Source organism: Arachis duranensis, chromosome 5, assembly GCF_000817695.3.
Source record: "Arachis duranensis cultivar V14167 chromosome 5, aradu.V14167.gnm2.J7QH, whole genome shotgun sequence".
NCBI lineage: Eukaryota > Viridiplantae > Streptophyta > Magnoliopsida > Fabales > Fabaceae > Arachis > Arachis duranensis.
In genome coordinates, this window is record NC_029776.3 from 95,391,075 (window position 1) to 95,398,483 (window position 7,409).

Sequence of the window (7,409 nt, forward strand, 5' to 3'; positions counted from 1 at the left end):
TGGCTTCCTTAGTAAAACCTAGCAGAAGAGAGGGAGTTCAGAGTAATTTTCTTTTGGTGGAGGGAAGGCAAAGAGATGCTTCAGTTTTGATACTCTTCCTCTCACAAAACAACGTTGTGCCCTATTCTAAAATGCAGCGTTTTGTACTAATCTGGTTAGGGACCAATTCGTCCGAACGACACACGTGGAACTTCACGGCTGACTCATCATAGTCACACGACACATCAGCTCCTTCCGTTAGTGGTTAACGGAGATAAGAAAAAAAGGATCAATTTGTCTTACGCCAAAAATCGTTGAGGATTAACGGAGTGATTAATTTTAGTTGAGGACTAAAACGTCCACTTTGAAATTCCTTAGGGACCAATTTGGGTATATACTCTTTTTTTTACTATTCTTACTAGTATTCTCGCTAATAGCTTTGAATGAGAGCTAAATTTGGTGGGTTAGCATCATAGAGGAGTTCAAGAGCAATGCAGAGCCGAATGCAAATCTTGAACCGGTGGCCAACTTATTCTGGCAATTTTTAGAAGGTAAAAAATGAACTGATATTTAAAAGATTTCGTAGAGCACCTTCTCTCAGCTTAGAACTAACTTAGAAAATAGTAGATGAGAGAAAGGAGATGATCTAATTTCTTGCTAATAAATGATAGATGTCTTTTACGTTTTTTATTTCTCATGGAACAATTCCAAATTTACATTTGTTTGTTGTCCGCTGTTGGACCAATCTTTATAGTTTATATCAATAAAGCTATTTACCTTAGTTTAAAAAAATAGTGAGATGCCTTTTGTTTTTCTTTTAAATTAAAAGTCATCTGTTTGTTGCGAGAAGCTTAAAAAATAATATTTTTCTTGTAAAAAAGTGATTATGCACAATGCATGAAATGATGTTTTCAACTATTCGCAAAGAGCAAAAAACTCACTTTATCAAGTTAATTTAACAGAGTCAGTCTCTTGTTATAAGCGAAATAGTAATAGTTTAATATTATTTATACCCAAATTCACTGTTTTGTAGTGAAGAGTAGTTAAAAATATTGATTTTTTTGTCTATATAAAGGATTGCCAGCAGCAAAATGAGAAAAAAACTTATACTTTCTCCTCTTTCAGAATTGTATTGTTTCCTTTTTTGGTGTTTCTTTCTTTCTTTAACTTCAATATCTCAGAGATTTTTAATTTAGATACAACAACTTCTTTTTTTAGGAGTAATAAAAGAAAATGTGAGTTTATTAATATATTTTGATGGTGAGGTTATACCATATGCAGAAAAGGCGTGGAATTTATTTGTAGGAGTCCAATTTCTTTTATTATGTTTTACACGATGTCATTTGTAGAACTACAAAGCGGACTATGTTAACACATACGCGGTGATATTTCAAAAAAGTCAAAAGTATTTTATATAAGTAACCGGTGTTAAGGCTTTGGTAGTGTAATACAGTTTCAATTAATGAATGTGAATGATGAAGCCACTATGCTAGAGATGTTAATGATTTATCAACGAAGTTAGGCTCAAGTTTTGACACTAGAGTTATATGTTGAGTTTGAGAAGTTAACTATTAGTGACGAAGCAAACAAATTCTTGCTAAATGAAGAGGACAGCACAGACTAGAAAGTAAACAGTAGTGACAGTGAAGAACAGTTCTTAGCCAATAATGACACGTTGGGAAGAAATGATGAAGGGAACAAAACCAGTGACCCAGAAAGTGCATGCTTTAATGAACACAGTAGCAAGCCAATATTCCTTTGATTTGCCATCTTTCATGCGTGCTCTGGACCTCGACTCGACGCTATGTGCTCCCCATAATTTCCTGAGTTTGTAAATTCAAGTATGTGACTATCATTTTTTAAAGAATATTGGTTATTTCGATATTTTAAATTTTGCATGTTTTTACAGTAATTGTTAATATACTTTGTTTGCACCAAATAAAAAGAAACAAATAAGTTACATTATTTTGTTTGATATTGTAAGTGCTTAAATTAAAACGAATACAAATCGGTGATATTTTAATTTTATTTTGAGTTATGATGTTAAATATAATGATATATACTTTTATAGAACTTTGAAATTGTTTTTCGTTGTCTGTAGGTGTTCCCTTTCATGGTAATTAGGAATTACACCATTTTTAAAGGAGTCGATTACAGGGTCTACGAGTCTGAGCCTTTGATATTTTATATGAAATGCCTGCAGTATAGTAAAGGTTGTGGTTGGCTGATTTGGGACTAGTTTGATTCAACGAAAGTGTTGTTGGAAAATTAGGCGATACAATGAAAGTCATATGTGTACTATAAGGACAATTTCTCAAGACCATTCGAAACTGGATTCAAACACAATTGCAAATGCTATAAGGCCTCTAGTTGAAGTTCACCCATCTTTTATGCAAAAGTCAATTGCAAAGTCTTTGGTGGTTGGGAAGTTTTCTCTGAGTATTTGCCGGCATGGTGTATGGCAATGTGTGCTCATAATCCAGGATCTATGGTTCAAGTAGATACTATATTAGCATATCATGGATTTGAGGTGGAGGAAGGTGTCAAAATAATGTGCCCGAATATTTTGGAACTTCCATCCATGCATTAGAGTGTTCTGACACTGCAAACCACTCGGGCATGTTGACGGCATACATCTGTATAAAAAATACAAAGGACCTATTTAAGTTGATGTGTCTTAAGATAAGAACTAGAATATTATGCCACTTGCTTTTGCCATCATTAAAGGAGAGACTACTGACACATGACACTTTTTCCTAAATAATCCACAGAGGATTTTTGTCAGAAGAGATGGTGTCGGTATTATTTCTGATTGGCGCAACTCTATTAGCGCAGCAATGGCTATGAGTAATAGTGTGTGGAGCCCTCCTGGGGCATTTCATCTTTTATGTGTCAAGCATATTGCATCGAACTTCTTATGAAGATTCCAGGCACCGTACTTGCAGAAACTTATCATAAATATAGTTAAACATTTTCTTTATAGAAAGTTGGTCTTTGTAGATTTGTAATTTGTTATATACTTTTTGAATTAGTAATGAGTAGTATCATCTTGAAACAATTTTTTTGTAGGGTATTCAAAAACAAAACAACAATACGAGCAGTACCAGTGATTGCGGGAGCGGAGAGAGGCATATACTCAATGGTGTGTCAAGATTGATCGTCGATAGTTGGTTATGACTTTCGATGAAGGGCATTGCTAGGTTTATATTACAACCAATCTGGTTGAGTGCATAAACTCTGTGTTAAAAAATACATGCAATTTTCCTGTGACGACATTGGTAAGGGCAATCTTTTACCGCTTAAATGAGTTATTTACCTAAAAGAGCGCAGAGGCTCAAGAGCGCATCAATGTTGGACATGCCTTCTCAGAATTTGCCATTGCAAAGTTACAGGCAAATTTACAAGAAGATTTCGAGATTTGTGAGATGCCTAGTGGAGTTGAATACACGGTTGACTTTAGGCACATAGTCTATAGCAGTGGTAACTTCTAGGTGATTCGACTTTCATGTCACCAAGTTTTTACATGTTGTGCCAAGCAGTGCCTTGATTTGTGAGTTTATGTTCATGATGTCTACAAGATAGACGAAATTTATAGAGTTTACACTGAGTTTGTACCAGTTGGAGATCCAAGCACATGGCTAGCTGACACCGGACCACAGTTGATCCCTAATCCTGCAGTTAGGCGATGTAGTAAAGGTTGACTCAAATCAACCCGATATTTGAACGAAATGGATACTCGCCAAATGTGTCATCTGCGATGATGCAACCTTTGTAGGGACAAGGGACATAGCCGTAGTCGATGCCTTCATTGTGCTGGGTCAAGTTCAAGTGGCACATCTCCAATTGCATAGTTAGTTATGATGTGGTTTTTGAAAATCAATATGTTCGTAGGGTTTATTGATTAATTCAGATGTTGTCTTTGTGTTTGATGTATTGTTGTTGTTGTGATTGAAGTATTATTGTTGTAACATGTTGACATTAAGTTACTGGTTCTTCTTTTTTTTTCCCCTACTCATGTAAAGTAAAAAAAGTGTACTCAACAGTAGATGAAAAAGGATCCACGTGAAAACCATCAATGTTAATGGTGTCAATTTAGATCCCACCTAGTGATCCAGTCGCTATGGAATTCTCTGTAGTCAATCTTCTATTCACCATGCAACCTAACATTGTGATGCTACTCCATATCCTTTTCTGGACCAAATAGAGGCTATGGATAGCCAAATTGCTAACGAACTTAATCAGCAGGGTGCCATTCTATGATCTCAAAGTTGATCAAGGGGCTAACAACAGTCCGTACCTCATGATAAGCATATACATCTTGTGGCACGTCATGGTGGATGTGGACTTACGGAAGCCACATAAAATGTATTAGAATGTTACATCAACAAAGCAGATGTTAATAACGACAAAGATACTAATTGTTATTATAATTCAATGTTTTGAGTTATTACCACTTCAACTTGCATATCATCAAGTATCTACCTAACATGTGTTACCTTCATTGCTCAATAATTTTGGTGTTGCCTCCAGTTATTTCACCTGAAAATATTAAGCTCTTTAATTAGAAACATAACAAAAATGACTTAATATAATAATATACAATTTACCGGATGGTAATTCTATTTTTCACATGAAAATACAATTTTATCTTCATGCCAATAGAAAGACTCCACCTGAAAGAATGGAGAGCCAAGGTATTCGCTCCCATGCCCAGATATGCAACAACATCAGTGGACCATCCATATCCTTCGTAAAATAATGCGAGGTCCAACATAAAAACTTATATAGATATGTCAAACATGTCGATTCCCAACTATAAGATTTGATTTTCAAAGAAAATCTCAACAGGGACAAGTACTTGCAGCTCACCATCGACGTCAAATTGTCAGAAAATAAAGTGGTCCTAATCAAATGGCATATGAGACATCGGACATAGCGTTACGTAAACTCTAGAATGTCTAACGCCTTTGCGTCACAGATTTATCTTATCCATGACAACTTAATCGCACTAGATACATTATCATTTTCATCTGACGGTATCCCAAAATTGGCTACTCATTCATCCATCAAGTGAGAAAAACTACTGTTTATCCTTCCACTTACAGCACGACCATCGGTTGGGAGACCATAGATGTGTATCACATCTTCCAGTGTGATTGTGCATTCACCCATTGGTAGATGAAATGTATGTCTCTCGGACCTCCATTTACCTGTTAGTGCAGTTATTAGAGATGATTTATATTTTACTCCTTCCTATTTGAGATACGTGATAGAAATCGATTTTTTGTAATGCATAAGTTACCAAGTAACTATACTATTCCGGTGGAATAAATTTTCACGATTTTAAAACTCTCATAGCCTGAATATAAATAAAGATAAAAATTAGACTAACATATAACAAAAATTACAGAAACTATATTCATAATTAAAAGTAATACAATAATACTATATTCATATTTATATGTGTAGCAAATTTTAATTTAACGATATCATATATTAAGATTTTTAATTACTCTGCTAGTTCTTATAATTTCTTCGAATTTTCAATTAGACCTTTATACTTTTTTTCCTTTTCAATCGAATTCTTATACCATATCAAACTTTTAATTAATTCCTCATTGACTGTAAACAATAAAAAATATTTATAAAATATAAATTTACTGATTTACCCATACTCTCTACCCTCTTCACCCTCACCACCATCTATCACTCCCCCTATCCACCATCACCTCACCTTTCTTTTCCGTCATCATCCTCCTTCTAGCAACAAATTCCCTTTCTTTCATAGCAGAATTTTTTCCATAATCAACACAAATTCATAACCAAAATTTTTTCCATAATCAACTTTTAACATTATCAAAAGCTAGCAAAACACACAATCAAAACTCATAAATAAAATTTTTTAACATAATAAAAAAAATTAACATAATCAGTGAGCAGAAATAAAACTAATTCAAAGATAAAAGTAGAAGTAGAATGAAACAAAAACAAAATGAAATAAAAGCAGAAGCAAGATGAAGTGTTGAATTCAATTCTCCTAGAATCTAAATCAAGACTTGTATGTCCAACAACATCGGTTCAAACTGCGAGGATGTTAACACCAGGAGAGTTACAGTAGGGTTTGCAGTAGATGAGATGTAGGATTTGATCATGTCACCTTCATCTGCACCCACGGCACATGTCGGGATGAGGTGAGCGTCGTTGGCGAGACCCTCACCATTGGAGATTCCATTCACGAGGATCATTCCAACTCCACCAAAGCCCTGGCAACCCTAGGGCTACTTCTTGTCTTCTTCGATCGCAAACTACGATTTCACCTCTTACTAATCTCGGATCCAATAAATTCTTCATGCAGAGTGAATCAGATAAAATATCAGATTTTCTAGGATACATTAATTGGTACATTTTTCCTTCAATGGAGCTCCAGCATAGAGCGAAACTCTAAACAATATTTTTTTGTTGTTGAGATTCACTATTTATGCTATCAAGTTTTTCCAATTGTAACTTTTTCTCTAAAAATCTCTTTCAAATAGGTAGATTTGACAGAAGAGGTAGATGGCATAAGAGAGAGAGGAGAGAGAATAGAGGTGGAAGAAGGTGTTTGAAGAGGAAATAGGGGGAGGTGGCCAACGACGAGTGTCTTAGCTTCTTACTTCTCTTTTCATCCCCTTTGTGAGTGTCAGAGAATGTTGAGGGTATTTTTATAATTTAAAAATAAATGATGTTATCTTTTAAATTTTTTATTTTATGTGTGATATATTTTTTTATTTAATAGAATATTTCGTTAACTTTAATTTTAATGGTAGGGACTTAGTTACAAAATCTAATATGGCATAAAGATCCAATTAAAAAAAAATATAGAGACCTAATTAAAAATTCGATAAAATTATAGAAATTAATAGAATAATTAAACCATATATTAATATAAATATATTTTATTAATATGAATAACGCATAATAATATTAATATGCACAATAACGATAATAAGTAATAATAAAAAAAATTAAAAAACTCTAATAACATACTTAAAAAAAACGAAAAATATTTGAATTATATATTAGCTACTAAGATTAATATTTAGGATACACGCGTACTTGAAGAATTATTGTAACATATATGCTTTTATATTTAATTATTCATATAGTTTATCATTATTAACATATAAAAATAGTAAAAAAAATTCAACATAATAAAAGAAATACATGTATATAAATAGTTTGATAACATAATAAATAATTTACATATTGATAATTATTTAAATGAACAATAACATTTTTTTTGTCGAGTTAAATTTCATACCTTTTTTTTTAAATCAAACTTTAAACACTAATAACTTCACTCACTTTAATATTATCAAAAATAAAAATATATATTACTCTTTTTATTATACCACTCTTTTTTCTACAATTAACTCTCACAGCACTAATAT